Source organism: Toxorhynchites rutilus, chromosome 2, assembly GCF_029784135.1.
Source record: "Toxorhynchites rutilus septentrionalis strain SRP chromosome 2, ASM2978413v1, whole genome shotgun sequence".
Lineage (NCBI taxonomy): Eukaryota > Metazoa > Arthropoda > Insecta > Diptera > Culicidae > Toxorhynchites > Toxorhynchites rutilus.
Window position 1 is genome coordinate 274,979,081 of NC_073745.1, and position 12,297 is coordinate 274,991,377.

A 12,297-nucleotide genomic window follows, 5' to 3' on the forward strand; every position below is an offset into this window, starting at 1 on the left:
TGCTGGCTTGCGCAGTGAGAAATTCAACAAACCGTTGCGCTGTTGTGTTGTGTGCGCTGTGTGGGGGACTTTTCCAACACTTGACACTTTGCATTCCTGGACGTGGACGCGTTCTGGGTCTTAGTGTTATGGTCGACGGGGCAGTGTTTTACACATTGCGTACTGCGGGGGTTGGCTCGCGCAGCGCTGTTGTGTGCTGTATGCTGGGGGGACTTGGACGCTTTCTGGCACTTAGTGTTATTGTCGGCGGGGCAGTGTTTTACACATTGCGTACTGCGAGTGCTGGCTTGCGCAGTGAGAAATTCAACAAACCGTTGCGCTGTTGTGTTGTGTGCGCTGTGTGGGGGACTTTTCCAACACTTGACACTTTGCATTCCGGGACGTGGACGCGTTCTGGGACTTGGTGTTATTGCCGACGGGGCAGTGTTATACACACTGCGTACTGCGAGTGCTGGCTTGCGCAGTGAGAAATTCAACAAACCGTTGCGCTGTTGTGTTGTGTGCGCTGTGTGGGGGACTTTTCCAACACTTGACACTTTGCATTCCTGGACGTGGACGCGTTCTGGGTCTTAGTGTTATGGTCGACGGGGCAGTGTTTTACACATTGCGTACTGCGGGGGTTGGCTCGCGCAGCGCTGTTGTGTGCTGTATGCTGGGGGGACTTGGACGCTTTCTGGCACTTAGTGTTATTGTCGGCGGGGCAGTGTTTTACACATTGCGTACTGCGGGTGCTGGTGTGCGGGTGTTGTGCACTTGAGACTTGTCATTCCAGGACATGGAATGATTTCACACACACGTACGATTGCATACTACCAGGCGCAAAGCGATTTAATGAAAAAAGAGAGAAGCCGCCAGCGCGGACAGCACTAAGCTACCACGGTGGGACTTCTCTCTTACGGAACACGACGCACCCGGGCAAGACTGCGCAAGCTACTGTGCCGCGCCGATGCTGATGGGGCAATGTTACACGTACTGCGCGCTGGGTCGCGCAGTGAGAAATTGAACAAACTGTTGCGCTGTTGTGTGCTGTATGCTGGGGGGACATGGACGCTTTCTGGGACTTAGTGTTATTGTCGGCGGGGCAGTGTTTTACACATTGCGTACTGCGGGTGCTGGTGTGCGGGTGTTGTGCACTTGAGACTTGTCATTCCAGGACATGGAATGGTTTCACACACATACGCGGTTGCATACTACCAGGCGCAGGATGAAATAAAAAAAAAGTAAAGTAATATCCAGCGAGGGGAATGGCTTCACACACGCACTTGGTGTTATAGCATTATCGTACTTATCGCCGATGCTGCGTACTGCGGGCGTTGGCTCGCGCAGACTGTTGTGTGCTGTGTTGTGCTGGGGGACAACACTTGACAGTTGTTATTCCCGGCCATGGGATGATTTCACACACACGCACGATTGCATACTACCAGGCGCAATGCGATTTAATGAAAAAAGAGAGAAGCAGCCAGCGCGGGCAGCACTAAGCTACCACGGTGGGACTTCTCTCTTACGGGACACGACGCACCCGCCCATCACATAGCGCATCGCAAGGGCAATACTGCACAAGCTACTGTGCCGCGCCGATGCTGATGGGGCATTGTTACACGTACTGCGTGCTGGGTCGCGCAGTGAGAAATTGAACAAACTGTTGTGCTGTGCTGTGCTGGGGGGGGGGACTTTGCCAAAACATGCTACTTTGCATTCCAGGACATGGTGCACAGCTTATACCGCTAGCAGAGACACCTCGTTCGATCGGGGCAACTTGGGACACCGTAATCAGTACCAGTGCCGGGTGTGGGTCGGATTCCGATGGGGGGTGATCCGGGAACATATTTCTTGGACTTAGAATATTGTTCGGACTTAGAATTTTTTCGACTTATGACCTCGTTTCTGGGACTTAGCCGTAGAACCAGATGTAATGCGTGTTGCATAGATTAAGGCGCAGGGGAATTTAATAAAAAAGAGAGAAGCCCCACACATTTAGGGGGGCTTCTCTCTTTTTTATTGGACGATACACAACACATAACATACATGACATAACACTGACCTAGAAGCAGTATTTACCACCGTATTTTATGACCCGCTTCCACCTCGCAGGTAGGGAATCTATGCCTCTGGCATAGAACGTAGGAGGCTTGCTATCGAAGAACTCTTTTAGGAATGCGCTCATCTCGTCCTTAGTCCTGAAGAGTTTATTCCTAAGCTTATTACTCAATGACCTGAATAAATGGTAGTCCGATGGACTGATGTCTGGTGAGTAAGGAGGATGGTTCAATATGTTAAATCCCAGGCTCCTCGCCTTATCTATCGTTTCATGTGCCCTATGGCACGGAGCGTTATCGTGTAGTAGGGGTACCGGCCTATGTTTACTCACTCCCAGTATACCAGCCACCTTTTCCAGCTGCTTCTGATATCGTTTACGGTTAACAGATACACCCTTGTCTAGCAATTCCCAGTGTATAATGCCTCGTCGATCCCAAAACACACAGAGCATGTTCCACTTGCGATTCATCCTGTCTTTGGCGATTGTCTTCGGCATGGCGCCTTTTACGATCCAATGTATGCCTCTGTGAGGCGCAAACATGGGTATCTTAGATTCATCACAAGTGACCAAATTATCGAGCATACCCTGGTCTCGTTCACTTTGTCTGAGTAGTCGTTGGGCTAGTTTCACCCGCTTTGCAAGGTTGACTGGGTCTAGCTTGTGTGGGTGGTATCCCATTCTTTTTGGCACATAGTTTAGTTTATGCAACGTTCGCATAACAGTCGCTGCCGAACAGTTGTATTTCTGGGCCATAGACCTCGTAGATTGCTGGCTGTTTTGTTTCACATCAGCAAGCAGTGTTGCTGTGTTATCGATTGCCTTCGGACGGCCTTTGCGTGGACGATCCGCGCAGTTCCTGTCGGTATCGAACCTTTTGTACCACATCGTAACCGTTCTACGAGTAACAGTTTGTCCATATGTGGAATTCAATGCCAAGAGGGTGTCCGACACTGAATCACCCATGTCGTAGTGGTGCAAGATGAACATTCTTGTTTCAGTTCTAGATAGTCTTATGGTTTGTATATCATATTGACTAGCATCTATCGGCTCTAGGACAACTCTGAGTTCTTTCAGAGAGTCTAATTGGATCGTCTGCTGTGTATCAAACGACTCTATGTCTACAGAAGGGGACTGGGGTAGTTGCATCACTCTGGATGACGATGCTAGTGGTTCCCATGATACTGATAAGGGTGGCGTTGCTAAGGGGTGGTCAGACCATTGCTGCTCACTATTCGATTCCACGTGTAGTGGGTCTTGTGTCATTTCGGATGACGATGGCGATGCTAAGGGGTGGTCAGACCATTGCTGCTCGCTCTTCGATTCTTCGTACAGTGGGTCTTGTGTCATTTCGGATGGCGATGACGGTGCTAATGGGTGGTCAGACCACTGCTGCTCGCTCTTCGATTCTTCATCCGGATTTATATCTATAACCGGAGAAGGGAATAGCGATGAGGACGAGGACGAGGACGAGGACGAGGACGAGGACGAGGACGAGGACGATGATGATGAGGACGATGATGACGATGAGGACGACGATGAGGACGACGATGCCACTGAGTTAACACAACAAGGACACTTCTTAGGGTGATGAATACGCTTCGATCTTCGCATTGGGTTGGTTTTGCTTTTCATGTGGTTCCCACGAGTCGCTAGGGAAAATATATGGTCGACTGTGGACTACCCTGCCATACCACAGCAAGGGCAACATTACTGTGAGGTTTGCCCCGGTACCCCACAGGGTCCGTTCGCGGCTTCATATTTGTATCGCCCCTTCCACCATTCAACTATCGGCACGGATCGTATACACACCTTAAGCTTTGGGGCCCGAGTGCCCCCTTCTCTGTCTGCATACGACCTAAGGTCCCACCGAGGTTGGTTACTCGATCTTTCCGAAGGTTGCTCGTATCCCAGTCGGTACCACGGGGAGGTAGAGATAGGAGTTGCTGAATCATAGGCTACCATCATAAATGGATCATCATAATGAGTTATATGTTCGCTGTATTCAGCCATTTACCGACCACTGTTTAATATATACATGTGGCCCCGAAAGCAGTGCATAAGTATTGATCCATCCTTTCCAAAACTTTTGCAACACACCAATACGTTGCAATAGGTGCACTTCGTTTACCTGTTCGGTTGTTTGTACCCCGGGTAATGAAATGCAACAAATGTATGCAACTCGGTCACACGGCCGCTTATTGTTGCAATAAAAAACGTTGCGCAGATTGTGGAGACAGCCATGATGAGAATCCTTGCGCGAAAGAGCACAAGTGTCTTCATTGCGGCGGGACTCCTCATGATCTTATCCAATGCCCGATGTACAAACAACGAGGGGAGAAAATCAAGCGTTCCTTAAAGGAACGTTCCAAGCGGACTTATGCAGAAATGCTTAAGAATTCCGTACCAACGAATCAGGACAATCCCTACTCTATTCTGCAGAACGACGAGCCTGTTGCTTACGCTCCCAATGCAGGAAGTTCCGGTACATCGCAGGGTGCCGTCAGGAAAAGAAAAATTACTTCTTTTCCATCACTCCCCAGAAAGACGACCGAAACTTCCCAAGTTGGAATGAAAACTCGAATTGAACGTGCTGAGAATAGACCGAAGCAAGTACCTCCTGGTTTAAGCGGTTCTTCTACGCACCAGGGGTCCTCAGCACTTCCCGGAGCAGCACCCACCCCGTCTGTTCCATTTTCGCGGTCGAGGCAACAGCCACAATCTGGTTTGCTTGCGCTTTCTGACCTGGTGGACAACATTTTAAATGCTTTAAATATGAATGACCCTCTTAAAAGCATAGTATTATGTTTGCTTCCGATTGTGAGAACATTTTTGAAAGAAAAATGTGGTTTTTTAGCAGCGTTCATTTCCCTCGATGCCTAATTCAGTGCAAGAGGTCAAGGATTTGACCACTGTAATACAGTGGAATTGCAGAAGCATCATCCCTAAACTAGATCAATTTAAATTTTTAGTTCATAGTTCTAACTGTGATGTATTTTCCCTCTGTGAAACATGGCTTTCTTCAGCCGACGAGCTGAATTTCCACGATTTCAACACTATTCGCCTCGATCGAAATGACTCGTTTGGTGGCGTACTATTGGGGATCAAAAAATGTCACTCCTTCTATAGAGTCACTCTCCCATCGATGACAGGCATTGAAGTTGTCGCTTGCCAGACACAAATCAATGGCAAAGACTTCTGCATTGCCACGATATATATTCCTCCAAGAACCATGGTCGGCCGCCATCAGTTTTTTGATATCATCGAGGCATTGCCGGAGCCGCGGCTAATCTTAGGTGACCTCAACTCCCATGGAACAGCATGGGGGTCACACTACAATGACAGCCGTGCCACGTTGATTTATGATCTGTGCGACAACTTCAACATGACAGTTTTAAATACAGGGGAAGCAACTAGGATAGCCAACCCTCCTGCACGGGCAAGTATGCTAGACATATCACTTTGCTCTTCTTCGTTATCCCTGGATTGCACGTTGAAGGTAATCCAAGATCCCCACGATAGTGATCACCTGCCAATAATTTTATCGATCGCCAATGAATCAGGTTCTCGTGAGTCAGTCGATATTGCGTATGACCTCACGAAAAATATTGACTGGAGAAAATTTGCAGAAACAATATCTGAAGCACTTGTTTCAATGCATGAACTTCCTCCACTCGAAGAGTATAACTTTATATCGAGTTTGATTTATGAAAGCGCACTTCAAGCTCAAAAGAAACGTGTTCCTGCTACCACTTTCCGACGTCGTCCTCCATCACTTTGGTGGGACAAGGAGTGTTCAAAGGTCTACCTTGAAAAATCATCCGCTTTCAAAAAATTCAGGAAAACTGGATTAGTGGAATGGTTTCGAAAGTACCAAGCTCTAGAAGCCAAACTAAAAGGTGTGATTAAAGCAAAAAAGCGAGGATAAAGGGTGTGTCACATCAAATTGCATCACGGAAAAAACGCTGTAGAAACTCGCCCAGTAGACCGATCCTTTTGAAAATTTTAGACAGTAAAACAAAAACTATTAAACAACTTTTGGCATTTTCTTTTTATTCATACTTCGAGCCCAAGCCCGTATGCTCGTACCTTCCTCATTACCCCGTCCATAAGGTTCTGTACAACGTCAGGTTGTAGTTTTTTTTGAACAGAAATTCATTTTCTCTTGAAGTCCGCCTCCGATTTGACAACTTTTGGGTTCTTCCGGAGGGCCTGCTTCATAATCGCCCAATATCTCTCTATTGGGCGAAGCTCCGGCGCGTTGGGCGGGTTCATTTCCTTTGGCACGAAGGTGACCCCGTTGGCTTCGTACCACTCCAACACGTCCTTTGAATAGTGGCACGAAGCAAGATCCGGCCAGAAGATGGTCGGGCCCTCGTGCTGCTTCAATAGTGGTAGTAAGCGCTTCTGTAGGCACTCCTTAAGGTAAACCTGCCCGTTTACCGTGCCGGTCATCACGAAGGGGGCGCTCCGCTTTCCGCAAGAGCAGATCACTTGCCACACCATGTACTTTTTGGCAAACTTGGATAGTTTCTGCTTGCGAATCTCCTCCGGAACGCTGAATTTGTCTTCTGCGGAGAAGAACAACAGGCCCGGCAGCTGACGAAAGTCCGCTTTGACGTAGGTTTCGTCGTCCATTACCAGGCAATGCGGCTTCGTCAGCATTTCGGTGTACAGCTTCCGGGCTCGCTCCTTCCCTACCATGTGTTGCCTTTCGTCGCGGTTAGGAGCCTTCTGAACCTTGTATGTACGCAGGCCCTCCCGCTGCTTAGTCCGCTGCACGAATGAACTTGACAAATTCAGCTTATTGGCGACATCCCGGACCGAACTTCTCGGATCACGTCTAAACTGCTTAACTACGCGCTTGTGATCTTTTTCACTGACGGAGCATCCATTTTTGCCGTTCTTCACCTTCCGGTCGATGGTTAGGTTCTCGAAGTATCGTTTTAGTACTCTGCTGACCGTGGATTGGACGATTCCCAGCATCTTACCGATGTCCCGATGTGACAACTCCGGATTATCGAAATGAGTGCACAGGATTAATTCACGACGCTCTTTTTCGTTCGACGACATTTTTCCAAATTTACGAAAAATTGACAGTGAAGCATGGCCAACGTGATCTATACACTCTTATCTGATTATAAGCGAAAGCTGAAGATATAATTCTTAAAAATTAAATTTCTACAGCGTTTTTTCCGTGATGCAATTTGATGTGACACACCCTTTATTGGCGGAAATTCGTCAATGGTTTGTCAAGGGAGACAGCTATGAGCACTCTTTGGAATACGGCTAGGAGAATGCGTGGCTGGAACCATACAAATGAAAGTGAGGAATACTCTGACCGTTGGATTTTCAAATTTGCAAGAAAGGTTTGTCCCGATTCCGTTCCTGCACAAAACGTCGTACGCGACATTCCGCTCCAATGCGATTATGAGAATTTTTCGATGGTAGAATTCTCAATTGCCCTCCTCTCATGTAACAATTCAGCTCCGGGGTCGGACAAGATTAAATTCAACTTGTTGAAGAATCTTCCCGACTTGGCGAAACAGCGTTTGCTGAACTTGTTCAACAAGTTTCTGGAGCTGAATATTGTCCCGCATGACTGGAGACAAGTGAGAGTGATAGCCATACGAAAACCCAACAAGCCGGCTTGCGATCACAACTCGTATAGGCCGATTGCAATGTTATCCTGTATTCGTAAATTGTTAGAGAAAATGATTCTACTTCGTTTGGACAAGTGGGTTGAAGCGAACAATTTGCTGTCAAATACGCAGTTTGGCTTCCGCCGAGGTAAAGGGACGAACGATTGTCTCGCGCTGCTATCTTCTGAAATCCAAATCGCATTTGCTCGTAAAGAACAAATGGCTTCCGTTTTTCTCGATATCAAAGGGGCATTTGATTCAGTTTCCATGGAAATTCTCTCAGAGAAACTTCATAATCGTGGACTTTCGCCAATTCTGAATAATTTCCTGTACAATTTACTCTCAGAAAAGCACATGTTTTTCAATCATGGCAGCTTGAAATCTTCTCGATACAGTTTTATGGGCCTACAAGGCTCCTGCCTAAGCCCCCTCTTGTATAGTTTTTACGTCAATGATATAGATGATTGTCTAACTAGAAACTGCACGCTGAGACAACTTGCAGACGATGGAGTTATTTCCATCACCGGTACTAATCCCGCCGTTCTGCAAAAATCCTTGCAAGATATCCTGAACAACCTGTTCACGTGGGCTCTCAAGCTGGGTATCGAATTCTCTACGGAGAAAACCGAAATGGTCGTTTTTTCTAGGAAGCACGAACCCGCCCAATTCCAGCTTCACCTATCTGGCAAAGCGATCAGGCACTCGATGTTTTTCAAATACCTTGGAGTATATTTTGACTCTAAATGTACCTGGGGAATACACATTGCGTATTTGAAACAGAAATGCCAGCAAAGAATCAATTTTCTCCAAACAATAACCGGAACATGGTGGGGCGCCCATCCAGGAGACCTCATTCAGTTGTACAAAACAACGATATTATCAGTGTTAGAATATGGCAGTTTTTGCTTCCGATCAGCTGCCAGGATTCATATTCTCAAGCTGGAGAGAATACAATATCGTTGCTTGCGTATAGCAATGGGGTGTTTGCATTCGACACATACGATGAGTCTCGAAGTCTTGGCAGGAGTACCCCCGCTTACTCTTCGATTCACAGAATTATCCTACAGATTTCTCATCCGTTGCAAGATCATGAATCCATTGGTGATTGATAACTTCGAAAATCTACTCCAACTGACTCCTCAGTCAAGTTTTATGTCTTTGTACCATGATTTCCTTACCCATGAAGTGCACCCTTCACCGGGCATCTCCAACCATGTTTGCTTCCCATACTTTTGCAATTCCTCTGTCAATTTTGATCTGTCCATGCGACAAAAGATCCATGGAATCCCAGATCATCTACGCTCCAATTACATTCCGGAGATATTTTCGGCAGAATATGGGAAAGTTAGATCTGATAAAATGTTCTTTACTGACGGTTCATTCATAAACGGGTCCACTGGCTTCGGCATCTTCAATGAAAATTCCAGTGCCTCTTTCAAACTCAAAGATCCTTGTTCCGTGTATGTCGCTGAACTGGGTGCGATATACTACGCTTTAGGGATCATTGAAACATTGCCCATCGACCATTATTTTATTTTTTCAGACAGTCTCAGCTCAATAGAGGCAATTCGTTCAATGAAAGTTGATAAATGCTCATCTTATTTCCTAACAAGAATAAGACAACTATTGAGTGTTTTGGTCGAAAAATTATTCAAGATTACCTTAGCATGGGTTCCCTCTCATTGCTCGATTCCGGGGAATGAGAAAGCGGACTCGCTAGCTAAGGTGGGCGCTTCAGAAGGCACACTTTTTGAAAGGCAAATTGCCTATAATGAATTTTTTCACATTCCTCGTCAGGACACACTCGTTAGTTGGCAGCGCATGTGGAGTGAAGATGAGTTCGGTCGTTGGTTACACACGATTATTCCTAAGGTCTCGACGAGTGCATGGTTCAAGGGATTGAATGTAGGTCGTGATTTCATTCGCGTGATATCTCGGCTTATGTCCAATCACTACAACCTAAACGCGCATCTCTATTGCATTGGGCTCGCAGCAAACAATCTTTGTGATTGTGGCGATGGCTACCACGACATCGAGCATATTGTCTGGTCGTGTATCCGATTCCATGCTGCTCGCTCTCAGCTCTCTAGAGCACTGAGAGCAAAAGGCAGACAATCGGATATCCCCGTCCGGGATATCTTAGGTAGCCGTGATCCTGATCTTCTGCTTCATCTATACCTGTTCCTCAGAAACGCCGATGTCAACGTTTAATGATGTTTCCTTCGTTGTGTCCCTGTTTCATATCCCTCCTATCCGATCTATAAACTTTTACTTAGTCGCGGCAATACATACACACACTCTTTATAGATACACGGGCCAAAGGTTGTGCAGTCCACTGATCATTCAACAAGAGCCAAAGGTTGTATCGCTCATGACAACTCTACACGAGCTGATGTTTGCGCCGGCTAGTGACCATTCTATCCTGGATTCCTCGAGTCGAGAAGACGCACCACGCTAGATATGGGGTACAGACTAGGGGGCGTTGCTGATTAATGGTCAGCTGCATCCCAAAAGGAAGTATCCCGTGTCGGGCACAGGTACAGAGCATTGGAGACAGCAACATCACAATTACGAAAACACTTGTAATACTAACCTCGAGCCAACCGCGAGTAATCGGTTACATATTACTAACATAGTTATAAGGCAAACATTGTCGAAATATTGAACTCCCGGCTCCGTCAGGTTGACGCCATATGAGCCTTAATAAAAATATATATTTTGGATAAAAAAAAAAAATGGTCATCTCAGGTTTTGATGGAATGGTTGATAAATTTTGAATAAATATGTGGCCTATAACTCTCCCACACCTCTCAACTTGTGCATATTTAAGGCAAAAATGTTTTTCTAACAAAACCTTTTTCATTGAAATTAAGTTTATTTCTTTTTTCAGTGCATAAAGCCAGCCAAAAAAAAAATTACTAGCATATTTTTTGTTTCGAACATTAATTCCATGTAACGGAGAAACATGTTATTTGGAAGTGGTTGAAAAATCTTGAACGAGAATTGTGTCTGAAAATAATATGTTATAATAATGACGAGTTTTGGTAGAAGTATTCGGAATTTCATAGTAAAAGGTAAATTCAACGGGGTCGATTAGAAGATCAATCAATGAACAGTTCTGCGATTGGACTCATGAACATGCGCTTAGTAAGAAAACGTGAATGTTTGAAGGTATTGATAACAAAAAACAAATTTTGGGCCCGACGAAGTTTGCCAGGTCAGTTAGTAATAATAATAATAAATTTGAATAAGTTTTTTTAGAGTTCTTTATTTAAAATCGAATGTAATAAAACTTATTACATTTTTTGACTTTAAATCAATTTTTATTCATCTCATCTTATATTATGTACATGTGAACTTATATTCTAAGAGATAAATGATTATATCTTTCCTATTTTTCCTTTTTATCTAACATTTCGAAGATTTTGGGATGATCTACTGAATTTGAAAACCTTTTGGCTGCGATTTTATGTTCATCTACAGGAATAAAGCAATGAAATTTTTGTGTTCCCGATATTTTTTTCGCGTGATTGAATAGTTCCTCAAGCTCACTCGCCTTTTTTGTATGCTGTTCTTTGGATACGTAACAAAAATTCAATTTCGTGATACATTTGTCATTTTGTTTAACTGCCCAATCATAAAGATCTAGTGCTGTTTGGATTGTGTTTCCGTAATCTTGGGCAAGACATGCTCTCTTTGCCATTCGTTGTAGAGTCCCTCCTATTGCATCATAGGGTCCTTTCCCGTGAGAGATGGCAAAGAAATACCATTCTGCTTCTAGTCCGTCCGATTCTAGTCTAGTCCGACAAATTCTTTTAATTTATCTATAAACAACTGCACTGCCACAGTGTCGTGTGCTAAAACTTCTGAAATAACTATAAAGCTTACGTTTTATAGTTTACCATCTTTTTGTAGTATATTTCAAATGGGTGAATAGTTGCTTGCGAGTTATTCCAGTAATAACCCTGTGCCGCATTTTGAATTATGAATAATTTTCTAAAAAATCACAAACTATAATTATTTCTCCTTGCGTCAAAGATCCTTTTCTTTATTTCGCAAAAAAGCAGACTGCTATTTGTGAATAAAGTCATGCTCTATGAGTTTGTCTACTTTATCAACGAAATACGGCACAAATTCATCGATTGGTTTTAAAATCGTTCCTCAATTACAACGGTCTGTGGTCAGCCGTTGTTGAAAAACGATTTCTTTTTTTTCCGCTTTCCTCTAATAGAAGAGTTGTTTCTTCGTGAATTGATGTTTCGGAAACACAATCCTCACAAGCACGAAGATGGAATACTACATTTGCTGCCGGTCACGACTGGTAATTTTCAAACAACTGCAGAGCAATTTTATTCATCCTTTAACAGATAGTTAAATCTACAACAACTGTTCGATGCCTAACCGATCAAGAGATTTTTGTTGTTGCTCTCTGAATTGAAACATAGTGTATTGGACTACAAAAATAAGCTGAAAACTATACCTTGACACCCAAACGCCACCATAAATCCATTTCTACCTGTTATTGATGTTTTCAATAACTGTACACTCAAAAATAAATAGAAAATATTCAAGAAATAATCTTGAAAAAGTTTTTGTTAGAGAAACTGTCTTGCCTTAAAT

General features: G+C 44.6%; 1 protein-coding gene across 4 annotated transcripts in view; it reads right to left on the minus strand.

The window, feature by feature from the left end:
- LOC129770733 (iron-sulfur clusters transporter ABCB7, mitochondrial) overlaps positions 1-12,297 on the minus strand; it is a 54,880-nt gene that overhangs the window by 23,152 nt on the left and 19,431 nt on the right. The gene's annotated exons all lie outside the window — the stretch shown is intronic.